The sequence below is a fragment of the Lissotriton helveticus genome, chromosome 3_1 (genome assembly GCF_964261635.1).
Source record: "Lissotriton helveticus chromosome 3_1, aLisHel1.1, whole genome shotgun sequence".
NCBI lineage: Eukaryota > Metazoa > Chordata > Amphibia > Caudata > Salamandridae > Lissotriton > Lissotriton helveticus.
In genome coordinates, this window is record NC_136061.1 from 438,483,995 (window position 1) to 438,499,112 (window position 15,118).

A 15,118-nucleotide genomic window follows, 5' to 3' on the forward strand; every position below is an offset into this window, starting at 1 on the left:
CTATATATGCCATGGTGTATTGCAGAATGAGTGGGTGTATAAGTGTCTGAATGAATGCTTTAGTAGGTGCATGACTGATGATATAAGCAAGTGATTAAATGTGTCTTACTGAATGCATGGGTTATTGACTAAACTGTGTGAATGTCTGTATCAGTCTGTCATTTGGTATGTAAGTGGCTGCATGGGTTGGTGAGTAGCTACATGAGTATCTACCTGGGTTATTTATTGGTTGTCTGAGTATCTGTAGGGGTGGGTGAATGTGTGTGTATGGGTGCGTTGGTGAGTGAATGGATGTCTCAGTGGTACATGTGTGAGTAACTACATATGTAAAAGGCAGTATATGTGAGTGTTGGAGTATATAAATGACTATATGTGAGGGTGGGTGATTGTCAGAGTGGCTGTATGGATGAATGTGTGCTTGTATCAGTGATTGTATAAGAGATTAAGTATGTGTTAGTATCTGTATGAATAAGTGAGGTGGTGTGTGTATAACTGTATAGGTGAGTAAATGGGAGTGTGATTGATTCTTTGCATGACTGACTAGGTGTGTGAGTAACTCTGGATGAGTGAAGGTGTATGAGAGTCTGAATAGCTGTATGAGTTCATATGATAGTGCTGTATTAATGAGTGACTGCATGTATGAGTGACTGTATGGGTGAATGAGTGGATGTGTGACCTAGGAATCAGTGAGGTGTTATGTAGTAACTGGTATTGGTGTGTCTATGGTTTCGAAAATGGTAGTCGGTATTTTAGAGTGGGTGTATCAAAGGTAATATTAGGGTGTGATGAGGTGCATCAGATTATCACGTGGATGATGTCATTAGTGAGGTCCTTTGAGATGTCATCAGTGATGTCACTGACTGTGTCATGAATGATGTAATATGTGAGGTCATCAGCATTGCATTGCGGGGCAAGAGTTATAGTTAGCTCAACTAACTATAACAGCCAAATTTCTCTGGTTTTGTATAAGTGAAATGTCCAACTAACTATAATGTCGCTGAAACCTGTGTTTTTTTCAATGAATTTCTAAAGTTTTTAAAATGCTAATTTCTAACTATAACGTCCCTGAAACCTATGGTTTTTTGAGTGAATTTCAAAGGTTTTTTAAATGCTAATTTCTAACTATAACGTCCCTGAAACCTGTTTTTCTAGTGAATTTCAAAGGTTTTTTAATGCTTATTTCTAACTATAACACCCCTGAAACCAGTGTTTTTTTCTGTGAATTTCTAAGGTTTTTTTAATGCTAATTGCTAACTATGACTACAGAGGAAGGACATGTGCATAAAGAGGAAGAAAGGCGCAGAAAGAAGAAAGAGAAATGCTGAAAGAGGCAGCAGAAGTCCAGAAAGAGGAAGAAAGGTGCAGAAAGAGGTAAGAGATATGCAGAAAGAACCAATAGAGGTGCAGAAAGAGGCCTTGTTGCAAAGTCTTCCTGTGCCCTGGGCACCCTCCATCTTTTTCTTATTGGTACTGGTGGTAACTGACTCTAAATGACCTTGGGCTCTGCCTAACCAGGGCCGGAGCCAGTGCTATGCTGAAAGACACTTAGAATACAGTGATCTGGTGGCTAAATATGTTCAATTACGAACCTCTATGTATGAATTTGGCGAAAACTCGGACAGGGTCCTAGCCAAAAGACTTCAGCAAAAGTGTGTGGCAAACTGTATTGTTCGTGTTATGGATCAGCAGGGCTGTATTCAGGATATCCCATGGGGTGTAATGGATGTCTTTATGAAATTTTATGCTATTCTTTATACTCAGGAGGCTAATGTCATTCAGAATCAGGATAGTGTGGATGATTTTCTGTAGGCTATAGATGCCCCGAGGATAACAACAGAACAAAATGAGGTACTCTCTGCACCTATTACTTGGGAAGAGGCAGAAGTGGCAATTAAATCTCTGGCTAATGGTAAGACTGCTGGCCCTGATCTTATTCATTTAGAATTTTATAAGACCTTTTCTGCAGTGATGAGACAGGATCTGCTTGCTGTATTTAGGGCCGCACAGGCAGGTGTTATTCCTGACTGCTTTGCGCCATCGTTTGCAGGTCTCTACATGGGGTATTGGGAAGAGGAAGTAGTAAGTCAAATGACACAATTTAAAGACAAAGTCCCAATGTACATCAGGTACATTGATGACATTTTCTGTATATGGAGAGGAACAGAAGAGGAAGCCAATGAATTTGTTAAAACACTTAATGTCAATTCCTTCAATCTCCACTTTACTTCACAGTGGTCTAAAACAACATTGGAATTCCTCGATCTTAAAGTATTTATTGAAAACAGCAGAATTGAGAGTTGCCTCTACAGAAAGAGTACTGCAGGAAACAGTCTGCTGCACGCTGACAGCTGTCATTCTACTGCACTTATCCAAAGTATACCACTAGGTGAGCTCCTAAGAGCGAAACTTAATTGCAGTACGACTGAAAAGTTTGAAACTGAATCTAAAGTTAGGTCAGAATGCTTTCTGCAACGTGGTTACATCAAAAAAACGGTGAATAAAGCATTAAAAGAAGTATCCCAACGTTCTAGAGAATCCTTGCTTATTGATAAGACACTAGAGGAAGAGGGAGCAAGCAAAGATGATAAAGATCAAAATCTAAGATTTATAACCACGTACAGCAAACAAACACATGCAGTGCGAAAATGTCTGAACAAATTTTGGCCAGTTTTAGGAACTGATAAAGATCTGACTGATTGTATAGGGTCAAGCCCGCAAATCACATGTAAGAGAGCTGGATCTCTCAGGGACACTCTATGTAGAGCTGTAGAAACTACCAAGAGAGGGATTCCTGGAATTCAAGGATTCTACACATGTAGAAGCTGCAAAGCTTGTAAAAACAGCAGGAATAGGAAAGAGTGCATCTTGTCCGCAGAGAGTCAGCCATATGTGATTAAAAAGCACACCTCATGTAATACAGAATACGCAGTTTACGCGTTATTTTGCCCCTGTGGTCTAGCCTATATTGGAAGCACCATCCACAAGGCTAAAATACGGATTCTAGAGCACTTACGAGCAATAAAATACTTGGATAAAGCGTACCCCATAGCCCGCCATTTCCAAAGTCTTCACGAACAGAACACAAATTTACTTAGTTTTGTAGTACTGGATTTTGTTAAAGCGGATATGCGGGGAGGCAACAGATTGAAAGATCTCTGCAGATTAGAGTTGAAGCTCATTATACAATATAGGATCCTTACCCCTTCAGGCCACAACTGTGATGAGGAGTTAGCCGTCCATCTAGGGTAATGAGTCCATTGTATTATGTATGTCAACTTAGTGGTATATGAGTACCTTCCTTAGAATGTCCAGAACTATGAAATGCCGCAGAGCAAATGCAATTTTAACTGTTTTGACCGTACTGTATTAATTTATATTTTTGTTTAATATATGTGACACGTTGTTATTTTGTATATTTTTTTAGATTTGAATCGCGTAAGCTGAAGAAATGAAATTTAGCAAAAATGGTGCACAATATGCCGTGGAATTGAAATTTGATGGCCAGAACATTAGGGACTGCCTATTAGCCCACTTGGGCTGTACTAATGAGTAGTGATTTGTTGTCCGTGCAGCAGTAAACAGTGATGCATTGCCCACATGGACTTTAAACTGTAATTTTGTGAATCAGGTGTCCACATCATTGTAGTGTGCAGACCGATACTAAATAATCGAGTATTTGCTTACACGGAGCCTTTAAGCGATAGCTTTATTAGGCACATAAGGCACGAACAAACAGAGTTTCGTTTGTCACTAACGGCAGCACGTCAGATTATGCTATTCACTTACGCTCACATTTATTTGATTTATCACATTTGAGACTCATGCATTTCTAATATTTTTGTAGTAGTATTTAAACTGTATTTAGAAATGTGTATTTACGATTAGCTGAGTCTGTTTTCACTCACATTGGTGTCACGTGTTATATAAAAACTAATGCAACGTAGGATCAAACACTCGTGAACAAGGGAGTGATCCTGAAACGCGTCGAGTGTAATTCTTGTCAAGGTCCGTTTGCTGAATAAATCTACGTCTGCTGCACATAAGTCTGCTTTTGTGTCCGTGACTGCTGTGCTTTTGCGCAAGGAGAAAAGGAGTACAGCCGTGGTGCATTTCAAAGAGGCTGCCTGCCTCGTCACGGACCACCTTCACCAAAGCGGCTGGGAGAGGCGTTGCGAGCGTTACCGCTCGCATTTGGGATTTGATATATATATATAACCCAAAACACGTCTCTCTTACCTCAAGAGTTGAGGGTGGACCTGAGCAATAAATATTTGCCTCATCTACCTCGTGTCCGTGCCTTCGTCCATGGATTTGTCTGTGGAAGCTGGATAGTTTGGTCATTTATATATGTATATATATATATATATTCACTGACCAAACCATAAGTTTCAAGGACGTTACTTTTAGAAATTAGCATTTAAAAAACCTTAGAAATTCACTGAAAAAAACACAGATTTTAGCACCGTTATAGTTAGTTCGACAATTCACTCGTACAAAACCAGAAAAATTTAGCCGGTATAGTTAGTTGAGCTAACTTTAACTCGCGCCCCCACAATGCACTGCCTATGTGTTTCTGTAAAGTGTAAATGTGATTTGTATCTATATATGCCATGGTGTATTGCAGAATGAGTGGGTGTATAAGTGTCTGAATGAATGCTTTAGTAGGTGCATGACTGATGATATAAGCAAGTGATTAAATGTGTCTTACTGAATGCATGGGTTATTGACTAAACTGTGTGAATGTCTGTATCAGTCTGTCATTTGGTATGTAAGTGGCTGCATGGGTTGGTGAGTAGCTACATGAGTATCTACCTGGGTTATTTATTGGTTGTCTGAGTATCTGTAGGGGTGGGTGAATGTGTGTGTATGGGTGCGTTGGTGAGTGAATGGATGTCTCAGTGGTACATGTGTGAGTAACTACATATGTAAAAGGCAGTATATGTGAGTGTTGGAGTATATAAATGACTATATGTGAGGGTGGGTGATTGTCAGAGTGGCTGTATGGATGAATGTGTGCTTGTATCAGTGATTGTATAAGAGATTAAGTATGTGTTAGTATCTGTATGAATAAGTGAGGTGGTGTGTGTATAACTGTATACGTGAGTAAATGGGAATGTGATTGATTCTTTGCATGACTGACTAGGTGTGTGAGTAACTCTGGATGAGTGAAGGTGTATGAGAGTCTGAATAGCTGTATGAGTTCATATGATAGTGCTGTATTAATGAGTGACTGCATGTATGAGTGACTGTATGGGTGAATGAGTGGATGTGTGACCTAGGAATCAGTGAGGTGTTATGTAGTAACTGGTATTGGTGTGTCTATGGTTTCGAAAATGGTAGTCGGTATTTTAGAGTGGGTGTATCAAAGGTAATATTAGGGTGTGATGAGGTGCATCAGATTATCACGTGGATGATGTCATTAGTGAGGTCCTTTGAGATGTCATCAGTGATGTCACTGACTGTGTCATGAATGATGTAATATGTGAGGTCATCAGCATTGCATTGCGGGGCAAGAGTTATAGTTAGCTCAACTAACTATAACAGCCAAATTTCTCTGGTTTTGTATAAGTGAAATGTCCAACTAACTATAATGTCGCTGAAACCTGTGTTTTTTTCAATGAATTTCTAAAGTTTTTAAAATGCTAATTTCTAACTATAACGTCCCTGAAACCTATGGTTTTTTGAGTGAATTTCAAAGGTTTTTTAAATGCTAATTTCTAACTATAACGTCCCTGAAACCTGTTTTTCTAGTGAATTTCAAAGGTTTTTTAATGCTTATTTCTAACTATAACACCCCTGAAACCAGTGTTTTTTTCTGTGAATTTCTAAGGTTTTTTTAATGCTAATTGCTAACTATGACTACAGAGGAAGGACATGTGCATAAAGAGGAAGAAAGGCGCAGAAAGAAGAAAGAGAAATGCTGAAAGAGGCAGCAGAAGTCCAGAAAGAGGAAGAAAGGTGCAGAAAGAGGTAAGAGATATGCAGAAAGAACCAATAGAGGTGCAGAAAGAGGCCTTGTTGCAAAGTCTTCCTGTGCCCTGGGCACCCTCCATCTTTTTCTTATTGGTACTGGTGGTAACTGACTCTAAATGACCTTGGGCTCTGCCTAACCAGGGCCGGAGCCAGTGCTATGCTGAAAGACACTTAGAATACAGTGATCTGGTGGCTAAATATGTTCAATTACGAACCTCTATGTATGAATTTGGCAAAAACTCGGACAGGGTCCTAGCCAAAAGACTTCAGCAAAAGTGTGTGGCAAACTGTATTGTTCGTGTTATGGATCAGCAGGGCTGTATTCAGGATATCCCATGGGGTGTAATGGATGTCTTTATGAAATTTTATGCTATTCTTTATACTCAGGAGGCTAATGTCATTCAGAATCAGGATAGTGTGGATGATTTTCTGTAGGCTATAGATGCCCCGAGGATAACAACAGAACAAAATGAGGTACTCTCTGCACCTATTACTTGGGAAGAGGCAGAAGTGGCAATTAAATCTCTGGCTAATGGTAAGACTGCTGGCCCTGATCTTATTCATTTAGAATTTTATAAGACCTTTTCTGCAGTGATGAGACAGGATCTGCTTGCTGTATTTAGGGCCGCACAGGCAGGTGTTATTCCTGACTGCTTTGTGCCATCGTTTGCAGGTCTCTACATGGGGTATTGGGAAGAGGAAGTAGTAAGTCAAATGACACAATTTAAAGACAAAGTCCCAATGTACATCAGGTACATTGATGACATTTTCTGTATATGGAGAGGAACAGAAGAGGAAGCCAATGAATTTGTTAAAACACTTAATGTCAATTCCTTCAATCTCCACTTTACTTCACAGTGGTCTAAAACAACATTGGAATTCCTTGATCTTAAAGTATTTATTGAAAACAGCAGAATTGAGAGTTGCCTCTACAGAAAGAGTACTGCAGGAAACAGTCTGCTGCACGCTGACTGCTGTCATTCTACTGCACTTATCCAAAGTATACCACTAGGTGAGCTCCTAAGAGCGAAACGTAATTGCAGTACGACTGAAAAGTTTGAAACTGAATCTAAAGTTAGGACAGAATGCTTTCTGCAACGTGGTTACATCAAAAAAACGGTGAATAAAGCATTAAAAGAAGTATCCCAACGTTCTAGAGAATCCTTGCTTATTGATAAGACACTAGAGGAAGAGGGAGCAAGCAAAGATGATAAAGATCAAAATCTAAGATTTATAACCACGTACAGCAAACAAACACATGCAGTGCGAAAATGTCTGAACAAATTTTGGCCAGTTTTAGGAACTGATAAAGATCTGACTGATTGTATAGGGTCAAGCCCGCAAATCACATGTAAGAGAGCTGGATCTCTCAGGGACACTCTATGTAGAGCTGTAGAAACTACCAAGAGAGGGATTCCTGGAATTCAAGGATTCTACACATGTAGAAGCTGCAAAGCTTGTAAAAACAGCAGGAATAGGAAAGAGTGCATCTTGTCCGCAGAGAGTCAGCCATATGTGATTAAAAAGCACACCTCATGTAATACAGAATACGCAGTTTACGCGTTATTTTGCCCCTGTGGTCTAGCCTATATTGGAAGCACCATCCACAAGGCTAAAATACGGATTCTAGAGCACTTACGAGCAATAAAATACTTGGATAAAGCGTACCCCATAGCCCGCCATTTCCAAAGTCTTCACGAACAGAACACAAATTTACTTAGTTTTGTAGTACTGGATTTTGTTAAAGCGGATATGCGGGGAGGCAACAGATTGAAAGATCTCTGCAGATTAGAGTTGAAGCTCATTATACAATATAGGACCCTTACCCCTTCAGGCCACAACTGTGATGAGGAGTTAGCCGTCCATCTAGGGTAATGAGTCCATTGTATTATGTATGTCAACTTAGTGGTATATGAGTACCTTCCTTAGAATGTCCAGAACTATGAAATGCCGCAGAGCAAATGCAATTTTAACTGTTTTGACCGTACTGTATTAATTTATATTTTTGTTTAATATATGTGACACGTTGTTATTTTGTATATTTTTTTAGATTTGAATCGCGTAAGCTGAAGAAATGAAATTTAGCAAAAATGGTGCACAATATGCCGTGGAATTGAAATTTGATGGCCAGAACATTAGGGACTGCCTATTAGCCCACTTGGGCTGTACTAATGAGTAGTGATTTGTTGTCCGTGCAGCAGTAAACAGTGATGCATTGCCCACATGGACTTTAAACTGTAATTTTGTGAATCAGGTGTCCACATCATTGTAGTGTGCAGACCGATACTAAATAATCGAGTATTTGCTTACACGGAGCCTTTAAGCGATAGCTTTATTAGGCACATAAGGCACGAACAAACAGAGTTTCGTTTGTCACTAACGGCAGCACGTCAGATTATGCTATTCACTTACGCTCACATTTATTTGATTTATCACATTTGAGACTCATGCATTTCTAATATTTTTGTAGTAGTATTTAAACTGTATTTAGAAATGTGTATTTACGATTAGCTGAGTCTGTTTTCACTCACATTGGTGTCACGTGTTATATAAAAACGAATGCAACGTAGGATCAAACACTCGTGAACAAGGGAGTGATCCTGAAACGCGTCGAGTGTAATTCTTGTCAAGGTCCGTTTGCTGAATAAATCTACGTCTGCTGCACATAAGTCTGCTTTTGTGTCCGTGACTGCTGTGCTTTTGCGCAAGGAGAAAAGGAGTACAGCCGTGGTGCATTTCAAAGAGGCTGCCTGCCTCGTCACGGACCACCTTCACCAAAGCGGCTGGGAGAGGCGTTGCGAGCGTTACCGCTCGCATTTGGGATTTGATATATATATATAACCCAAAACACGTCTCTCTTACCTCAAGAGTTGAGGGTGGACCTGAGCAATAAATATTTGCCTCATCTACCTCGTGTCCGTGCCTTCGTCCATGGATTTGTCTGTGGAAGCTGGATAGTTTGGTCATTTATATATGTATATATATATATATATATTCACTGACCAAACCATAAGTTTCAAGGACGTTACATTTAGAAATTAGCATTTAAAAAACCTTAGAAATTCACTGAAAAAAACACAGATTTTAGCACCGTTATAGTTAGTTCGACAATTCACTCGTACAAAACCAGAAAAATTTAGCCGGTATAGTTAGTTGAGCTAACTTTAACTCGCGCCCCCACAATGCACTGCCTATGTGTTTCTGTAAAGTGTAAATGTGATTTGTATCTATATATGCCATGGTGTATTGCAGAATGAGTGGGTGTATAAGTGTCTGAATGAATGCTTTAGTAGGTGCATGACTGATGATATAAGCAAGTGATTAAATGTGTCTTACTGAATGCATGGGTTATTGACTAAACTGTGTGAATGTCTGTATCAGTCTGTCATTTGGTATGTACGTGGCTGCATGGGTTGGTGAGTAGCTACATGAGTATCTACCTGGGTTATTTATTGGTTGTCTGAGTATCTGTAGGGGTGGGTGAATGTGTGTGTATGGGTGCGTTGGTGAGTGAATGGATGTCTCAGTGGTACATGTGTGAGTAACTACATATGTAAAAGGCAGTATATGTGAGTGTTGGAGTATATAAATGACTATATGTGAGGGTGGGTGATTGTCAGAGTGGCTGTATGGATGAATGTGTGCTTGTATCAGTGATTGTATAAGAGATTAAGTATGTGTTAGTATATGTATGAATAAGTGAGGTGGTGTGTGTATAACTGTATAGGTGAGAAAATGGGAGTGTGATTGATTCTTTGCATGACTGACTAGGTGTGTGAGTAACTCTGGATGAGTGAAGGTGTATGAGAGTCTGAATAGCTGTATGAGTTCATATGATAGTGCTGTATTAATGAGTGACTGCATGTATGAGTGACTGTATGGGTGAATGAGTGGATGTGTGATCTAGGAATCAGTGAGGTGGTATGTAGTAACTGGTATTGGTGTGTCTATGGTTTCGAAAATGGTAGTCGGTATTTTAGAGTGGGTGTATCAAAGGTAATATTAGGGTGTGATGAGGTGCATCAGATTATCACGTGGATGATGTCATTAGTGAGGTCCTTTGAGATGTCATCAGTGATGTCACTGACTGTGTCATGAATGATGTAATATGTGAGGTCATCAGCATTGCATTGCGGGGCAAGAGTTATAGTTAGCTCAACTAACTATAACAGCCAAATTTCTCTGGTTTTGTATAAGTGAAATGTCCAACTAACTATAATGTCGCTGAAACCTGTGTTTTTTTCAATGAATTTCTAAAGTTTTTAAAATGCTAATTTGTAACTATAACGTCCCTGAAACCTATGGTTTTTTGAGTGAATTTCAAAGGTTTTTTAAATGCTAATTTCTAACTATAACGTCCCTGAAACCTGTTTTTCTAGTGAATTTCAAAGGTTTTTTAATGCTTATTTCTAACTATAACACCCCTGAAACCAGTGTTTATTTCTGTGAATTTCTAAGGTTTTTTTAAATGCTAATTGCTAACTATGACTACAGAGGAAGGACATGTGCATAAAGAGGAAGAAAGGCGCAGAAAGAAGAAAGAGAAATGCTGAAAGAGGCAGCAGAAGTCCAGAAAGAGGAAGAAAGGTGCAGAAAGAGGTAAGAGATATGCAGAAAGAACCAACAGAGGTGCAGAAAGAGGCCTTGTTGCAAAGTCTTCCTGTGCCCTGGGCACCCTCCATCTTTTTCTTATTGGTACTGGTGGTAACTGACTCTAACTGACCTTGGGCTCTGCCTAACCAGGGCCGGAGCCAGTGCTATGCTGAAAGACACTTAGAATACAGTGACCTGGTGGCTAAATATGTTCAATTACGAACCTCTATGTATGAATTTGGCGAAAACTCTGACAGGGTCCTAGCCAAAAGACTTCAGCAAAAGTGTGTGGCAAACTGTATTGTTCGTGTTATGGATCAGCAGGGCTGTATTCAGGATATCCCATGGGGTGTAATGGATGTCTTTATGAAATTTTATGCTATTCTTTATACTCAGGAGGCTAATGTCATTCAGAATCAGGATAGTGTGGATGATTTTCTGTAGGCTATAGATGCCCCGAGGATAACAACAGAACAAAATGAGGTACTCTCTGCACCTATTACTTGGGAAGAGGCAGAAGTGGCAATTAGATCTCTGGCTAATGGTAAGACTGCTGGCCCTGATCTTATTCATTTAGAATTTTATAAGACCTTTTCTGCAGTGATGAGACAGGATCTGCTTGCTGTATTTAGGGCCGCACAGGCAGGTGTTATTCCTGACTCTTGGTGACAAACCACAGTCGTATTGTTTAAAAAGAAAGGCAAAGACGAGCTGAATCCCTCTTCATACCGGCCAATATCGCTCATCAACACCGATAGCAAAATTTACTCCAAGATCCTTGCTTTTAGATTAGCGCGCTACATAGTTCCTCTGGTCTCTTTACACCAGCATGGGTTTATTGCTGGCAGGGATACAACCGACCATGTCCGGCGCGTTATTGCTCTCCTGAATTGGGCGCAGGCCACGGGTTCCCCCCTCAGGGTGATCCTGTTGGACGCCGAGAAGGGGTTTGACAGGGTTTCCTGGGGGTTCCTGTGGTCTGTGCTGCGCTGGAAAGGGTTCTGTGCTGAGTTTATCCAGGCTCTTCAGGCACTTTATATCTCTCCAGTTGCGACAATCCGTATTTTAGGGCAAGAATCAGGGTGCTTTAATATCAGCAGGGGAACCAGACAAGGCTGCCCCTGCTCGCCCCTGCTATTTGCCCTGTTTATCGAGCCTTTTCTCAATATGATTGAAGCGTGTCAGGATATATTGCCAGTTAGGGTTCATGGGGTAGAATACAAGGCATTGGCTTATGCCGATGATATTGTCGTTCTAACTGATGATATTGGGTCCACCTTTACGGCCCTAGAGACTTTGGCCGCTCAATTCGGGGCTATGTCTGGATATAAGCTGAGTATTACAAAAACACAAGTTATCCAGTCAGCAGGTATGCCCTCTTCTCAGGTATCTGTTGCAACAGAAGCTATCTATCTTGGGGTTCAAATCTCTTCCGTGGTCGATCAGATTCCGGATTTAAATTACCTACCTGCTATCGATTCTCTCCATACCAAGCTTGAGAGGTTAGATCATCTCCATTTGTCACTCTTTGGACATTGTAATGTTCTGAAAATGTTAATCCTCCCAAAGTTTTTATATCTCTTTAGGTCAATTCCTCTTTTGATCCCGCAGGTAACATTGGTTAGGGCTGAGAGAATTTGTCAGCGGTTTTTATGAGGCTATCGTCGGGTAAGAAGAGCTGCGAAATGGACCTGTCTCCCCAGGGGGCAGGGGGGGGTGCTGGGCCATCCACAATCTCCTATACTACTATTGGACTGCCATGTTACAACATTTCAGCTCACCATTGATGGGTGATAGGGTAGATGTTCCCTTATGTATTAGTCCATCTATATACGATCTAGCCCTCGGTGATGCTGCTAAGGGTCATCTAACACGTGTGTTAGAGCCAAGCTATTTCAAAAAAATGAAATTTAAGGTAAGTTGGGCTCTGTTCTCTATCTGGCAAAAGATTCGCTCTCGTATAGCTATTCCTAAGATTAATTTCTACACTCCGCTTAGTGCTGTGGGTGTGTTTCCACCGATATTTCAGGATGGTGTAATATTTAAATGGTACTCTTCGGGCTTAAAAGACATCTGGGATTTGGGTCATGATGGTCAGCTGGCCTCTTTTTCCTTCTTAAAGGATAAGTTTCATTTGCATCCCAATGATTTCTTTAAATATCTGCAGGTTAGGAGCTTTCTGGATAGAAACTACCGTAGGAATCCTAGCCTGTAAGATAAGATTACTTTAGTCGAACTGATTAAGAAAAGAGCTAGAATAGGCGTTATCTACCAATGTCTCTTGTCAGATCTCCCTGATGATCTAGATATCCACAATGGTAAGTGGGCGGCGAAATTTGGTATTCCGACATCGGACTTGAAACAGCCGCTTGAACTAGCCAGCTATGTTCTAGTCTCGGGTACTTTGCGTACGCAAAGCTAAATGGCTATGTTCAATTTATATCATACCCCGGTCAAGATCGTTAGCTGGAGGGGTGGTAAGGGGGATTCCTGTTCTAGATGTAAATTTTTTGCAGCTGATGCAATTCATATGTTTCATTCATGTTCTAATTTGAGTTCCTTTCTGAAGGATATTGAGGTTTTCATCAATCAGGTGTTCAAAATCCCGGTCAACATTTCTCCGGAGTTAATTATATTAGGCTGTGAATATTCAGGAGCTATTGAAAGAACAAGATATGCTCTAGCATTTTTGTTTATCGCAATGGCAATGATTCAGCTATGTATAACCTCACAGTGGCTAAGTCCGGAGGCTCCCACCTTTGGTCACTGGAAAGCTAGGATGTTGGCCTGGTATAATTTGGAATCTTCGGTGTATCTGTTGAGGGGGAGAAGGAGGCACCAAGTGGCATCTAAGATCTGGGCCCCTCTCGAGCACTGGCTCTCGCATTAAACTTCTATTTCAATGTTCTTTTTCTTCTCCACTGATGTAAAATCCAAATTGGTTTAGTAGGCTAAACTCTTGTTATCTTTTCCGATTAAGATATATGTATTCTTTAACTTGTTTCCCCAACTCGACATACTGTGCTATTGTTGTTATGTTTTTTTTGTTGTGAAAAATCTTAAATAAAGTTTAAATAAAAAAAATAGAATACAGTGAAAACACCTACATACACTAGGGTACACTGTGGGTTGGGGTACCCCTGTGATTGACTTGACCTCCCCTGTAAGGCCCTATTACATAAAAGGACAAGGGGATTAAAGCTATCTCTTAGTCCATAGAATACAATAGGGCATGGCAGTTTAGAGGCCAGCAGCCCTTTTATGCACTTGCATGTGTACACTGCTGAGCCTGAGGTCAGTTTCAAAGTATCCTGGTGTGTGCAGAAAGAGGCCAGAGAGGTGCAGACAGAGGCAAGAGAAATACAAAAAGAAGCAATAGAGGTGCAGCAAGAGGGAAGAGGATTGCAGAAAGAGGCAGGAGAAGTGCAGAAAGAAGCCACAGAGGTGCAGAAAGAGGCAAGAGAAGGTCAGAAAGAGGCAGCAGAGGTGCAGAAACAGGCAGAGGAGGTGCAGAAAGAGGGGACAGTGGTGCAGAAAGAGAGAAGAGGGGTGCCAAATGATGCAAGAGGTGTGCAGAAATTAGCAAGAATGCAGAAAGAAGCAAGAGCAGTGCAGTAAGAAGCAAGAGAAAAGTAGAAGGAAACAACAGAGGTCAGAAAGAAGCAATAGTAGTGCAGAAAGAAACAACAGAAGTGCAGAAAGAGGCACGAGGGGTACATAAAGAGGCAAGAGAAGTGCAGAAAGAAGCAAACAAGGTGCATAAAGAGGGAAGAGACGTTCAGAAAGAGGCAGCAGAGGTGCAGAAACAAGCAGAAGAGGTGCAGAAAGAGGGGACAGTGGTGCAGAAAGAGAGAAGAGGGGTGCCAAATGATGCAAGAGATGTGCAGAAATTTGCAAGAGAGGTGCAGAAAGAAGCAAGAGCAGTGCAGTAAGAAACAACAGAGGTACAGAAGGAGGCAAAAGGAGTGCAAAAAGAAGAAAGAGCAGCACGAAAAGTACTAAGGAAAAGGAAAGAAGGGTGCAGGAAGGAGGCATGAGGAGTGCAGAAAGAAGCAACCGAGGTGCTGAAAGAGGCACAAAGGGTGCAGAAAGAGGCAAGAAAAGTGCAGAAAGAAGCAACTGAGGTACAGAAAGAGGCAAGAGTGGTGCAGAAAGAGGGAAGAGAGGTGTTGAAAGAGGCAAGAGATTTGCACAAAGAGGGAAGAGGGATGCAGAAAGAGGCAAGAGCGGTGCTGAAAGAAGCAAGTGAGGTGCAGGAGAATGCAACAGAAGTGCAGAAAGACACAAGAGAGGTGCAGAAAAAAGCAAGAGAATTGCAGAAAGAGGCAAGAGAATTGCTGAAAGAAGTAACAGAGGTGTGGAAAGAAGCAGGAGAAGTACAGAAAGAGCAAAGTGTGGTGCAGAGAAAGGCAATAGAACAGCAGAAAGAGGCTAGAGGGATGCAAAAAATGGAAGAAGGGTGCAGAAAGAAGCACTAGAGGTGCAGAAAAAAAACAAGAGAAGTGCAGAAAGAAAACAGCGAGGTGCAGAAAGTTGAAGAAATGTTGCAGGT